This window comes from Dreissena polymorpha, chromosome 1 (assembly GCF_020536995.1).
Source record: "Dreissena polymorpha isolate Duluth1 chromosome 1, UMN_Dpol_1.0, whole genome shotgun sequence".
In the NCBI taxonomy this organism is placed as follows: Eukaryota; Metazoa; Mollusca; class Bivalvia; order Myida; family Dreissenidae; genus Dreissena; species Dreissena polymorpha.
Window position 1 is genome coordinate 57,804,461 of NC_068355.1, and position 15,504 is coordinate 57,819,964.

The 15,504-nt window shown below is 37.0% G+C and overlaps 1 long non-coding RNA gene across 8 annotated transcripts; it reads right to left on the bottom strand.

The window, feature by feature from the left end:
- Positions 1 to 250: 250 nt before the first annotated feature.
- Positions 251 to 14,413, bottom strand: LOC127881863 (uncharacterized). Of its 8 annotated transcripts, none has more exons than XR_008050322.1 (6): positions 14,289 to 14,413; positions 12,549 to 12,610; positions 9,611 to 9,672; positions 7,878 to 7,939; positions 4,942 to 5,003; positions 1,131 to 1,147 (listed from the first exon to the last, which is right to left on the bottom strand). It is a non-coding gene; the product is annotated as an uncharacterized LOC127881863 (long non-coding RNA). The 8 variants fall into 8 exon arrangements; XR_008050324.1 differs by lacking the exon at positions 4,942 to 5,003 and adding an exon at positions 7,044 to 7,105; XR_008050325.1 differs by lacking the exon at positions 9,611 to 9,672 and adding an exon at positions 11,715 to 11,776.
- Positions 14,414 to 15,504: the final 1,091 nt, after the last annotated feature.

Here is a 15,504-nt window from a genome sequence, read left to right on the forward strand (position 1 = left end):
TTACAAGTAGCAATTAACTCAGCTGTACTGCATACATGCTCAGGAACAAGGATAAACCTGTAAGTGCCAACTTCCACTGCCAGCAAAGCACGAGCTTTACGTGTCGGGACGCGGAACTATAGATTCAAACTGAACGGGGAATTGCACAACGGCAAGGGTTTGAGTGACCACAAACCTGATTATGGCAGTATTTCACACCTTAAGCATCATTAATTGCTTATTTGCTTGTGTACATGATAATAATTTAGTATTACTACCTGTTTTGCAATCAATTACTCTTATGCAGTGGCCCTCGGCTTAGTCGCAGACATTTCTCTACCTGAAAAAGTCAAAATACCCAATTGAAATAGATATAAAATGAAAAAAAACACATGCATTTATGTATTTTAAGTGTATTTCAATGAATAATATGAAGTGATAAAGCTTGTTATATTCATGATTGTACTAAATATGAAGGCTGGCTCAGCTAAGCATCTGCTGCACTGTCCAAACTGTAAAAATGTCCGCCATTCCATGTCTACGAATGGGGCTCTGTTTGAATGTTAATGCTTTACGCACAAGCTATTGTTGCGTTACTGGATCACGGAGACCCAGGCGTTGAATTCTGACTTCATGTAGCACATTAATGCTCACGGTCAACCAATATGCCTTTGAATTTAAGTTGGAAAGCAATTTAGCCCTTATTCGGCTATATAAGGGTGGAGGGTCACTTAAAAAAACAACTATTCCAGGTCAAATCATCTGAATTCATGCATTTAATGCCCTTATAATCTTCTCGTTGCTAAGAAATGACCAAAAATCAGCTTTCCCAGTCATATTTTGCACTTGCAGATGATATTTCATTTTTACCTAAGTTAGTTAGGTTATAATATACCAAAAGATTTCCTTAACAAATTCAATGTAAAATCAACAACTTCAACGAAAAATAAAGTCAAACTTTGCGGTAGACACCCCCATACCATACCTTTCTTAAAGAGCACGCCAAGCCGAATGGATTTAAACAATAAAAAAGATGGGTCATGCAGTATGTAGAAAGAAAGAACTCGACGCGAATCAACGGTCACTGTTTTAAGGCCACCTTTTTACCGGCTGATCTCCAGTTGATGAGGGTTTCCCGCCATCTGTCAAATCTCATGTAGTCTCCACCCTATAAGCAAAACACTGAATTTGTAGTATACAACAATGTTTTCCCTACCCACATGCACACAGAAATATTCAAAAATAAAGTCATGGCAAGTGCAACATACAGAGAATTGTGTCTTCAAATAAATGACGTTCCATTTTTTAGAGGGTATAGCATTGAACACCAAAATGATTTAGTATATTGCTAACCTAAAGGAGAAATATATTCTGATTAAATGTGTTTTTCTTGCATATTATTATCTTCCTATTCATATTGCAACCAATATATTAAGTTTGGCTGGATTATCGTCCATTTGGCCATTTATATATCATATTTTCACACGCTGGTGTTTTCCGTCCGGCAAGAAGAAGGCGATTTTAGGCCTGTTAAAGCTTAAATGTCCCTTTAGATTTAAAGATGTTGTTTCAATATCTGCAACAAAATACAAAACCAAAACCAAATGGATAGGCACCCTGGGGCTTATGCGGGGTGGGGAAAGAATGAATTGTTAGATATTTTTCACTCTAAGCAATTTTGATAATGTCTTTTTAGTTGTGTTTTTTTTTTTAAATAACCCCAAAAAAATGTCAATTTTCAAAGCAAAAAAATTCCAATTTCATCCAAAACAATAAACAAATTAGAAAAAATGAAAGACTCAAAGATACTTTGAAGGTGTAGAAATCAATAACCTTCCAATAACTTTTTGTGCGCAACAATAAAAGTGTGAAAATCTTGAAAGAGCCTTGTCGCTCGGAGCCCCTTTATTTACCAGCAGCCAATTATATATTCTAGCATAAATGTCATGGGTGCCTTTTAAACTGCAGCAGATGGTCAATATGCACTGCCAGCTCTCATTTAGAGGTTCAAGAGAACACACATTTTATATTTTAGGCAAAAAATAAGTACTTTTGACTATTTTTATGGTGGCAATCAGTTCAAAATGGAGGTTCATAACCGAGCGAAAGAAAAAAATGCTCATGTTGGGGGTTTAGACCGGAAGGAAAGGTTAAAATGAACAAGATACATATATGTAGGCAAGCATTATAAGCTTAGCAATGAGGTTGCATGTACTAGCAGGGCCAGAAAGGGAGCTCAGACCAATGTAGGCTTCCTGAAAGGGGTTTCTAGTACTTCTTCTGGACACACAGCTTCACGCAGAATTCTCAACACAACAAATATCATCGATCCATGTCACCTTTGTATGCAAAGACCAGCGGAATAAGGGAAATACTTCCCTTCCATCACTGAATGAGAGAAGCATGTACCAAATAAAAAACAAAACTGGTTGCTGAAAGTGCCAAATTTTGGCAAAAAGATCCCTCTTAGGTAAATGATGAAGGGGACACTTGGCTACAACAATCCTATGTTTAAGTCCGACGCGACATCCTTTCAAGCCCAGAACATAACAGTAAGCATATTGTGAGAAAACACTACCAAACACAAGCTAATTGTAGGGTTACAAGTAGCAAATTAACTCAGCTGTACTGCATACATGCTCAGGAACAAGGATAAACCTGGTTAAGTGCCAACTTCCACTGCCAGCAAAGCACGAGCTTTACGTGTCGGGACGCGGAACTATAGATTCAAAACTGAACGGGGAATTGCACAACGGCAAGGGTTTGAGTGACCACAAACCTGATTATGGCAGTATTTCACACCTTAAGCATCATTAATTTGCTTATTTGCTTGTGTACATGATAATAATTTAGTATTACTACTGTTTTGCAATCAATTACTCTTATGCAGTGGCCCTCGGCTTAGTCGCAGACATTTCTCTACCTGAAAAAGTCAAAATACCCATTGAAATAGATATAAAATGAAAAAAAACACATGCATTTATGTATTTTAAGTGTATTTCAATGAATAATATGAAGTGATAAAGCTTGTTATATTCATGATTGTACTAAATATGAAGGCTGGCTCAGCTAAGCATCTGCTGCACTGTCCAAACTGTAAAAATGTCCGCCATTCCATGTCTACGAAATGGGGCTCTGTTTGAATGTTAATGCTTTACGCACAAGCTATTGTTGCGTTACTGGATCACGGAGACCCAGGCGTTGAATTCTGACTTCATGTAGCACATTAATGCTTCACGGTCAACCAATATGCCTTTGAATTTAAGTTGGAAAGCAATTTAGCCCTTATTCGGCTATATAAGGGTGGAGGGTCAACTTAAAAAACAACTATTCCAGGTCAAATCATCTGAATTCATGCATTTAATGCCCTTATAATCTTCTCGTTGCTAAGAAATGACCAAAAATCAGCTTTCCCAGTCATATTTTGCACTTGCAGATGATATTTCATTTTTACCTTAAGTTAGTTTAAAGGAGAAATATATTCTGATTAAATGTGTTTTTCTTGCATATTATTATCTTCCTATTCATATTGCACCAATATATTAAGTTTGGCTGGATTATCTGTCCATTTGGCCATTTTATATCATATTTTCACACGCTGGTGTTTTCCGTCCGAAGAAGGCGATTTAGGCCTGTTAAAGCTTAAATGTCCCTTTAAGATTTAAAGCTGTTGTTTTCAATATCTGCAACAAAATACCAAAACAAACCAAATGGATAGGCACCTGGGGCTTATGCGGGGTGGGGAAAGAATGAATTTGTTAGATATTTTCACTCTAAGCAATTTGATAATGTCTTTTTAGTTGTGTTTTTTTTTTTAAATAACCCCAAAAATGTCAATTTCAAAGCAAAAAAATTCCAATTTCATCCCAAACAATAAACAAATTAGAAAAAATGAAAGATCAAAGATTACTTGAAGTGTAGAAATCAATAACCTTCCAATAACTTTTTGTTGCGCAACAATAAAAGTGTGAAATCTTGAAAGCGCCTTGTCGCTCGGAGCCCCTTTATTTACCAGCAGCCAATATATAATTTCTAGCATATAATGTCATGGGTGCCTTTAAACTGCAGCAGATGGTCAATATGCACTGCCAGCTCTCATTTAGAGGTTCAAGAGAACACAACATTTTATATTTTAGGCAAAAAATAAGTACTTTTGACTATTTTTATGGTGGCAATCAGTTCAAAATGGAGGTTCATAACCGAGCGAAGAAAAAAATGCTCATGTTGGGGGTTTAGACCGGAAGGAAAGGTTAATAAAATGAACAAGATACATATATGTAGGCAAGCATTATAAGCTTAGCAATGAGGTTTGCATGTACTAGCAGGGCCAGAAAGGGAGCTCAGACCAATGTAGGCTTCCCTGAAAGGGGTTTCTAGTACTTCTTCTGGGCACACAGCTTCACGCAGAATTCTCAACACAACAAATATCATCGATCCATGTCACCTTTGTATGCAAAGACACGCGAAATAAGGGAAATACTTCCCTTACATCACTGAATGAGAGAAGCATTGTACCAAATAAAAAACAAAACTGGTTGCTGAAAGGCCAAATTTTTGGCAAAAGATCCCTCTTAGGTAAATGATGAAGGGGCCACTTGCTACAACAATCCTATGTTTAAGTCCGACGCGACATCCTTTCAAGCCAGAACATTAACAGTAAGCATATTGTGAGAAAACACTACCAAACACAAGCTAATTGTAGGGTTACAAGTAGCAAATTAACTCAGCTGTACTGCATACATGCTCAGGAACAAGGATAAACCTGTTAGTGCCAACTTCCACTGCCAGCAAAGCACGAGCTTTACGTGTCGGGACGCGGAACTATAGATTCAAACTGAACGGGGAATTGCACAACGGCAAGGGTTTGAGTGACCACAACCTGATTATGGCAGTATTTCACACCTTAAGCATCATTAATTTGCTTATTTGCTTGTGTACATGATAATAATTTAGTATTACTACCTGTTTTGCAATCAATTACTCTTATGCAGTGGCCCTCGGCTTAGTCGCAGACATTTCTCTACCTGAAAAAGTCAAAATACCCAATTGAAATAGATATAAATGAAAAAAACACATGCATTTATGTATTTTAAGTGTATTTCAATGAATAATATGAAGTGATTAAAGCTTGTTATATTCATGATTGTACTAAATATGAAGGCTGGCTCAGCTAAGCATCTGCTGCACTGTCCAAACTGTAAAAATGTCCGCCATTCCATGTCTACGAAATGGGGCTCTGTTTGAATGTTAATGCTTTACGCACAAGCTATTGTTGCGTTACTGGATCACGGAGACCCAGGCGTTGAATTCTGACTTCATGTAGCACATTAATGCTTCACGGTCAACCAATATGCCTTTGAATTTAAGTTGGAAAGCAATTTAGCCCTTATTCGGCTATATAAGGGTGGATGGTCAACTTAAAAAACAACTATTCCAGGTCAAATCATCTGAATTCATGCATTTAATGCCCTTTATAATCTTCTCGTTTGCTAAGAAATGACCAAAAATCAGCTTTCCCAGTCATATTTTGCACTTGCAGATGATATTTCATTTTTACCTTAAGTTAGTTTTAAAGGAGAAATATATTCTGATTAAAATGTGTTTTTCTTGCATATTATTATCTTCCTATTCATATTGCACCAATATATTAAGTTTGGCTGGATTATCTGTCCATTTGGCCATTTTATATCATATTTTCACACGCTGGTGTTTTCCGTCCGAAGAAGGCGATTTTAGGCCTGTTAAAGCTTAAATGTCCCTTTAAGATTTAAAGCTGTTGTTTTCAATATCTGCAAACAAAATACCAAAACAAACCAAATGGATAGGCACTGGGGCTTATGCGGGGTGGGGAAAGAATGAATTTGTTAGATATTTTCACTCTAAGCAATTTTGATAATGTCTTTTTAGTTGTGTTTTTTTTTTAAATAACCCCAAAAATGTCAATTTCAAAGCAAAAAAATTCCAATTTCATCCAAAACAATAAACAAATTAGAAAAAATGAAAGATCAAAGATACTTTGAAGTGTAGAAATCAATAACCTTCCAATAACTTTTTGTTGCGCAACAATAAAAGTGTGAAATCTTGAAAGCGCCTTGTCGCTCGGAGCCCCTTTATTTACCAGCAGCCAATTATATATTCTAGCATATAATGTCATGGGTGCCTTTAAACTGCAGCAGATGGTCAATATGCACTGCCAGCTCTCATTTAGAGGTTCAAGAGAACACAACATTTTATATTTTAGGCAAAAAATAAGTACTTTTGACTATTTTTATGGTGGCAATCAGTTCAAAATGGAGGTTCATAACCGAGCGAAAGAAAAAAATGCTCATGTTGGGGGTTTAGACCGGAAGGAAAGGTTAAAATGAACAAGATACATATATGTAGGCAAGCATTATAAGCTTAGCAATGAGGTTGCATGTACTAGCAGGGCCAGAAAGGGAGCTCAGACCAATGTAGGCTTCCTGAAAGGGGTTTCTAGTACTTCTTCTGGGCACACAGCTTCACGCAGAATTCTCAACACAACAAATATCATCGATCCATGTCACCTTTGTATGCAAAGACACGCGAATAAGGGAAATACTTCCCTTACATCACTGAATGAGAGAAGCATGTACCAAATAAAAAACAAAACTGGTTGCTGAAAGTGCCAAATTTTGGCAAAAAGATCCCTCTTAGGTAAATGATGAAGGGGCCACTTGCTACAACAATCCTATGTTTAAGTCCGACGCGACATCCTTTCAAGCCAGAACATTAACAGTAAGCATATTGTGAGAAAACACTACCAAACACAAGCTAATTGTAGGGTTACAAGTAGCAAATTAACTCAGCTGTACTGCATACATGCTCAGGAACAAGGATAAACCTGTTAAGTGCCAACTTCCACTGCCAGCAAAGCACGAGCTTTACGTGTCGGGACGCGGAACTATAGATTCAAACTGAACGGGGAATTGCACAACGGCAAGGGTTTGAGTGACCACAAACCTGATTATGGCAGTATTTCACACCTTAAGCATCATTAATTTGCTTATTTGCTTGTGTACATGATAATAATTTAGTATTACTACCTGTTTTGCAATCAATTACTCTTATGCAGTGGCCCTCGGCTTAGTCGCAGACATTTCTCTACCTGAAAAAGTCAAAATACCCAATTGAAATAGATATAAAATGAAAAAAACACATGCATTTATGTATTTTAAGTGTATTTCAATGAATAATATGAAGTGATAAAGCTTGTTATATTCATGATTGTACTAAATATGAAGGCTGGCTCAGCTAAGCATCTGCTGCACTGTCCAAACTGTAAAAATGTCCGCCATTCCATGTCTACGAAATGGGGCTCTGTTTGAATGTTAATGCTTTACGCACAAGCTATTGTTGCGTTACTGGATCACGGAGACCCAGGCGTTGAATTCTGACTTCATGTAGCACATTAATGCTTCACGGTCAACCAATATGCCTTTGAATTTAAGTTGGAAAGCAATTTAGCCCTTATTCGGCTATATAAGGGTGGATGGTCAACTTAAAAAACAACTATTCCAGGTCAAATCATCTGAATTCATGCATTTAATGCCCTTATAATCTTCTCGTTTGCTAAGAAATGACCAAAAATCAGCTTTCCCAGTCATATTTTGCACTTGCAGATGATATTTCATTTTTACCTTAAGTTAGTTTAGGTTATAATATACCAAAAGATTTCCTTAACAAATTCAATGTAAAATCAACAACTTCAACGAAAAATAAAGTCAAACTTTTGCGCGTAGACACCCCCATACCCATACCTTTTCTTAAAGAGCACGCCAAGCCAAATGGATTTAAACAATAAAAAAGATGGGTCATGCAGTATGTAAGAAAGAACTCGACGCGAATCAACGGTCACTGTTTTAAGGCCACCTTTTTACCGGCTGATCTCCAGTTGATGAGGGTTTCCCGCCATCTGTCAAAATCTCATGTAGTCTCCACCCTATAAGCAAAACACTGAATTTGTAGTATACAACAATGTTTTCCCTACCACATGCACACAGAAATATTCAAAAATAAGTCATGGCAAGTGCACATACAGAGAATTGTGTCTTCAAATAAATGACGTTCCATTTTTTAGAGGGTATAGCATTGAACACCAAAATGATTTAGTATATTGTAACCTAAAGGAGAAATATATTCTGATTAAAATGTGTTTTTCTTGCATATTATTATCTTCCTATTCATATTGCACCAATATATTAAGTTTGGCTGGATTATCTGTCCATTTGGCCATTTTATATCATATTTTCACACTCGGTGTTTTCCGTCCGAAGAAGGCGATTTTAGGCCTGTTAAAGCTTAAATGTCCCTTTAAGATTTAAAGCTGTTGTTTTCAATATCTGCAACAAAATACCAAAACAAACCAAATGGATAGGCACCTGGGGCTTATGCGGGGTGGGGAAAGAATGAATTTGTTAGATATTTTCACTCTAAGCAATTTTGATAATGTCTTTTTAGTTTTTTTTTTAAATAACCCCAAAAATGTCAATTTCAAAGCAAAAAAATTCCAATTTCATCCAAAACAATAAACAAATTAGAAAAAATGAAAGATCAAAGATACTTTGAAGTGTAGAAATCAATAACCTTCCAATAACTTTTTGTTGCGCAACAATAAAAGTGTGAAATCTTGAAAGCGCCTTGTCGCTCGGAGCCCCTTTATTTACCAGCAGCCAATTATATATTCTAGCATATAATGTCATGGGTGCCTTTAAACTGCAGCAGATGGTCAATATGCACTGCCAGCTCTCATTTAGAGGTTCAAGAGAACACAACATTTTATATTTTAGGCAAAAAATAAGTACTTTTGACTATTTTTATGGTGGCAATCAGTTCAAAATGGAGGTTCATAACCGAGCGAAAGAAAAAAATGCTCATGTTGGGGGTTTAGACCGGAAGGAAAGGTTAAAATGAACAAGATACATATATGTAGGCAAGCATTATAAGCTTAGCAATGAGGGTTGCATGTACTAGCAGGGCCAGAAAGGGAGCTCAGACCAATGTAGGCTTCCTGAAAGGGGTTTCTAGTACTTCTTCTGGGCACAAAGCTTCACGCAGAATTCTCAACACAACAAATATCATCGATCCATGTCACCTTTGTATGCAAAGACACGCGAATAAGGGAAATACTTCCCTTACATCACTGAATGAGAGAAGCATGTACCAAATAAAAAACAAAACTGGTTGCTGAAAGTGCCAAATTTTGGCAAAAAGATCCCTCTTAGGTAAATGATGAAGGGGACACTTGCTACAACAATCCTATGTTTAAGTCCGACGCGACATCCTTTCAAGCCAGAACATTAACAGTAAGCATATTGTGAGAAAACACTACCAAACACAAGCTAATTGTAGGGTTACAAGTAGCAAATTAACTCAGCTGTACTGCATACATGCTCAGGAACAAGGATAAACCTGTTAAGTGCCAACTTCCACTGCCAGCAAAGCACGAGCTTTACGTGTCGGGACGCGGAACTATAGATTCAAACTGAACGGGGAATTGCACAACGGCAAGGGTTTGAGTGACCACAAACCTGATTATGGCAGTATTTCACACCTTAAGCATCATTAATTTGCTTATTTGCTTGTGTACATGATAATAATTTAGTATTACTACCTGTTTTGCAATCAATTACTCTTATGCAGTGGCCCTCGGCTTAGTCGCAGACATTTCTCTACCTGAAAAAGTCAAAATACCCAATTGAAATAGATATAAAATGAAAAAAACACATGCATTTATGTATTTTAAGTGTATTTCAATGAATAATATGAAGTGATAAAGCTTGTTATATTCATGATTGTACTAAATATGAAGGCTGGCTCAGCTAAGCATCTGCTGCACTGTCCAAACTGTAAAAATGTCCGCCATTCCATGTCTACGAAATGGGGCTCTGTTTGAATGTTAATGCTTTACGCACAAGCTATTGTTGCGTTACTGGATCACGGAGACCCAGGCGTTGAATTCTGACTTCATGTAGCACATTAATGCTTCACGGTCAACCAATATGCCTTTGAATTTAAGTTGGAAAGCAATTTAGCCCTTATTCGGCTATATAAGGGTGGAGGGTCAACTTAAAAAACAACTATTCCAGGTCAAATCATCTGAATTCATGCATTTAATGCCCTTATAATCTTCTTGTTTGCTAAGAAATGACCAAAAATCAGCTTTCCCAGTCATATTTTGCACTTGCAGATGATATTTCATTTTTACCTTAAGTTAGTTTATAAAGGAGAAATATATTCTGATTAAAATGTGTTTTTCTTGCATATTATTATCTTCCTATTCATATTGCACCAATATATTAAGTTTGGCTGGATTATCTGTCCATTTGGCCATTTTATATCATATTTTCACACGCTGGTGTTTTCCGTCCGAAGAAGGCGATTTTAGGCCTGTTAAAGCTTAAATGTCCCTTTAAGATTTAAAGCTGTTGTTTTCAATATCTGCAACAAAATACCAAAACAAACCAAATGGATAGGCACCTGGGGCTTATGCGGGGTGGGGAAAGAATGAATTTGTTAGATATTTTCACTCTAAGCAATTTTGATAATGTCTTTTTAGTTGTGTTTTTTTTTTAAATAACCCCAAAAATGTCAATTTCAAAGCAAAAAAATTCCAATTTCATCCAAAACAATAAACAAATTAGAAAAAATGAAAGATCAAAGATACTTTGAAGTGTAGAAATCAATAACCTTCCAATAACTTTTTGTTGCGCAACAATAAAAGTGTGAAATCTTGAAAGCGCCTTGTCGCTCGGAGCCCCTTTATTTACCAGCAGCCAATTATATATTCTAGCATATAATGTCATGGGTGCCTTTTAAACTGCAGCAGATGGTCAATATGCACTGCCAGCTCTCATTTAGAGGTTCAAGAGAACACAACATTTTATATTTTAGGCAAAAAATAAGTACTTTTGACTATTTTTATGGTGGCAATCAGTTCAAAATGGAGGTTCATAACCGAGCGAAAGAAAAAAAATGCTCATGTTGGGGGTTTTAGACCGGAAGGAAAGGTTAAAATGAACAAGATACATATATGTAGGCAAGCATTATAAGCTTAGCAATGAGGTTGCATGTACTAGCAGGGCCAGAAAGGGAGCTCAGACCAATGTAGGCTTCCTGAAAGGGGTTTCTAGTACTTCTTCTGGGCACACAGCTTCACGCAGAATTCTCAACACAACAAATATCATCGATCCATGTCACCTTTGTATGCAAAGACACGCGAATAAGGGAAATACTTCCCTTACATCACTGAATGAGAGAAGCATGTACCAAATAAAAAACAAAACTGGTTGCTGAAAGTGCCAATTTTGGCAAAAAGATCCCTCTTAGGTAAATGATGAAGGGGACACTTGCTACAACAATCCTATGTTTAAGTCCGACGCGACATCCTTTCAAGCCAGAACATTAACAGTAAGCATATTGTGAGAAAACACTACCAAACACAAGCTAATTGTAGGGTTACAAGTAGCAAATTAACTCAGCTGTACTGCATACATGCTCAGGAACAAGGATAAACCTGTTAAGTGCCAACTTCCACTGCCAGCAAAGCACGAGCTTTACGTGTCGGGATGCGGAACTATAGATTCAAACTGAACGGGGAATTGCACAACGGCAAGGGTTTGAGTGACCACAAACCTGATTATGGCAGTATTTCACACCTTAAGCATCATTAATTTGCTTATTTGCTTGTGTACATGATAATAATTTAGTATTACTACCTGTTTTGCAATCAATTACTCTTATGCAGTGGCCCTCGGCTTAGTCGCAGACATTTCTCTACCTGAAAAAGTCAAAATACCCAATTGAAATAGATATAAAATGAAAAAAACACATGCATTTATGTATTTTAAGTGTATTTCAATGAATAATATGAAGTGATAAAGCTTGTTATATTCATGATTGTACTAAATATGAAGGCTGGCTCAGCTAAGCATCTGCTGCACTGTCCAAACTGTAAAAATGTCCGCCATTCCATGTCTACGAAATGGGGCTCTGTTTGAATGTTAATGCTTTACGCACAAGCTATTGTTGCGTTACTGGATCACGGAGACCCAGGCGTTGAATTCTGACTTCATGTAGCACATTAATGCTTCACGGTCAACCAATATGCCTTTGAATTTAAGTTGGAAAGCAATTTAGCCCTTATTCGGCTATATAAGGGTGGAGGGTCAACTTAAAAAACAACTATTCCAGGTCAAATCATCTGAATTCATGCATTTAATGCCCTTATAATCTTCTCGTTTGCTAAGAAATGACCAAAAATCAGCTTTCCCAGTCATATTTTGCACTTGCAGATGATATTTCATTTTTACCTTAAGTTAGTTTAGGTTATAATATACCAAAAGATTTCCTTAACAAATTCAATGTAAAATCAACAACTTCAACGAAAAATAAAGTCAAACTTTTGCGCGTAGACACCCCCATACCCATACCTTTTCTTAAAGAGCACGCCAAGCCGAATGGATTTAAACAATAAAAAAGATGGGTCATGCAGTATGTAAGAAAGAACTCGACGCGAATCAACGGTCACTGTTTTAAGGCCACCTTTTTACCGGCTGATCTCCAGTTGATGAGGGTTTCCCGCCATCTGTCAAAATCTCATGTAGTCTCCACCCTATAAGCAAAACACTGAATTTGTAGTATACAACAATGTTTTCCCTACCACATGCACACAGAAATATTCAAAAATAAAGTCATGGCAAGTGCACATACAGAGAATTGTGTCTTCAAATAAATGACGTTCCATTTTTTAGAGGGTATAGCATTGAACACCAAAATGATTTAGTATATTGTAACCTAAAGGAGAAATATATTCTGATTAAAATGTGTTTTTCTTGCATATTATTATCTTCCTATTCATATTGCACCAATATATTAAGTTTGGCTGGATTATCTGTCCATTTGGCCATTTTATATCATATTTTCACACGCTGGTGTTTTCCGTCCGAAGAAGGCGATTTTAGGCCTGTTAAAGCTTAAATGTCCCTTTAAGATTTAAAGCTGTTGTTTTCAATATCTGCAACAAAATACCAAAACAAACCAAATGGATAGGCACCTGGGGCTTATGCGGGGTGGGGAAAGAATGAATTTGTTAGATATTTTCACTCTAAGCAATTTTGATAATGTCTTTTTAGTTGTGTTTTTTTTTTAAATAACCCCAAAAATGTCAATTTCAAAGCAAAAAAATTCCAATTTCATCCAAAACAATAAACAAATTAGAAAAAATGAAAGATCAAAGATACTTTGAAGTGTAGAAATCAATAACCTTCCAATAACTTTTTGTTGCGCAACAATAAAAGTGTGAAATCTTGAAAGCGCCTTGTCGCTCGGAGCCCCTTTATTTACCAGCAGCCAATTATATATTCTAGCATATAATGTCATGGGTGCCTTTAAACTGCAGCAGATGGTCAATATGCACTGCCAGCTCTCATTTAGAGGTTCAAGAGAACACAACATTTTATATTTTAGGCAAAAAATAAGTACTTTTGACTATTTTTATGGTGGCAATCAGTTCAAAATGGAGGTTCATAACCGAGCGAAAGAAAAAAAATGCTCATGTTGGGGGTTTAGACCGGAAGGAAAGGTTAAAATGAACAAGATACATATATGTAGGCAAGCATTATAAGCTTAGCAATGAGGTTGCATGTACTAGCAGGGCCAGAAAGGGAGCTCAGACCAATGTAGGCTTCCTGAAAGGGGTTTCTAGTACTTCTTCTGGGCACACAGCTTCACGCAGAATTCTCAACACAACAAATATCATCGATCCATGTCACCTTTGTATGCAAAGACACGCGAATAAGGGAAATACTTCCCTTACATCACTGAATGAGAGAAGCATGTACCAAATAAAAAACAAAACTGGTTGCTGAAAGTGCCAAATTTTGGCAAAAAGATCCCTCTTAGGTAAATGATGAAGGGGACACTTGCTACAACAATCCTATGTTTAAGTCCGACGCGACATCCTTTCAAGCCAGAACATTAACAGTAAGCATATTGTGAGAAAACACTACCAAACACAAGCTAATTGTAGGGTTACAAGTAGCAAATTAACTCAGCTGTACTGCATACATGCTCAGGAACAAGGATAAACCTGTTAAGTGCCAACTTCCACTGCCAGCAAAGCACGAGCTTTACGTGTCGGGACGCGGAACTATAGATTCAAACTGAACGGGGAATTGCACAACGGCAAGGGTTTGAGTGACCACAAACCTGATTATGGCAGTATTTCACACCTTAAGCATCATTAATTTGCTTATTTGCTTGTGTACATGATAATAATTTAGTATTACTACCTGTTTTGCAATCAATTACTCTTATGCAGTGGCCCTCGGCTTAGTCGCAGACATTTCTCTACCTGAAAAAGTCAAAATACCCAATTGAAATAGATATAAAATGAAAAAAAACACATGCATTTATGTATTTTAAGTGTATTTCAATGAATAATATGAAGTGATAAAGCTTGTTATATTCATGATTGTACTAAGGTACTTATCCGATGTTTGACGGAAAGGGCCGAGAATGTGCGATTGGGAATCCGTGTCCGTTCGCCCTAATTTCTGTTCGCCCTAAATCCTGTTCGCCCTGGGACCGTTCGCCCTAAATTTTATTATCAAAGCAGTGAAGCAAACATATAACGAAATTTGTTATCTTTTTAACATTTTAATATATAAATGACAACTTAAGCTACAAACTTGCCTACATGTGTGAAAAATCAAGACGGCGCTCTTTAACGTTTACGCGTGTTTGTAACAAAGCCGTCAAAGGCCAGTAATTTTCTCTAATTGTTTATTATATTAATTAATGAAAACTTTATGTTACACCTTTATCGCCCGGGCATGATGCTGTTCCTTGATACGCTGTTTGACCTATAACAAAACATAAATACGATAATGCTTTACTGGGAATAATGCATGTGCGTAAAGTGTCGTCCCAGATTAGCCTGTGCAGTTCGCACGGGCTAGACAGGGACTACACTTTCCGCCTTAACTTAACTGGAGACATCATTTAAACGAAAAATTACATAAAAGCTGATATTGTCTTCCCATGTTTTAATGAATAATTTAAATATGTTAAAACATTACGTTTCATTTACAATAACTTACAATGGTGAAAGACTTCGCTCGAAGAGGAAGCTTCGGGTCAGCTGGGTGCACGTGCGCTTTGGAGCATAGACGGAAGTCACTGCCTTACTGTAGGACTGTCGCGTGACAACGCATTTTTTTACTTCGCACGCTACACCGCTAGAGTGTGGAACTCTTGTTAGCATTCTGGAAATATGTGTATTATCTTACATGGCAATCGAGTATAATATAGTTATGCACATTTAATGAAATTCATAATCATTACTGAAGCGTTCTCGTAAATTGAGTTGCCCATCGATTGTTGGTCAGTGTTGGTGAGAGCTCGTTCATCTTCATCCGCATCGGTGTTGCATATGAAATGCAACCCATCATTCCGTTGGGCCTGACGATAGTCCTCATTGCAGAAGAGAAACCTATCACCGAAGAC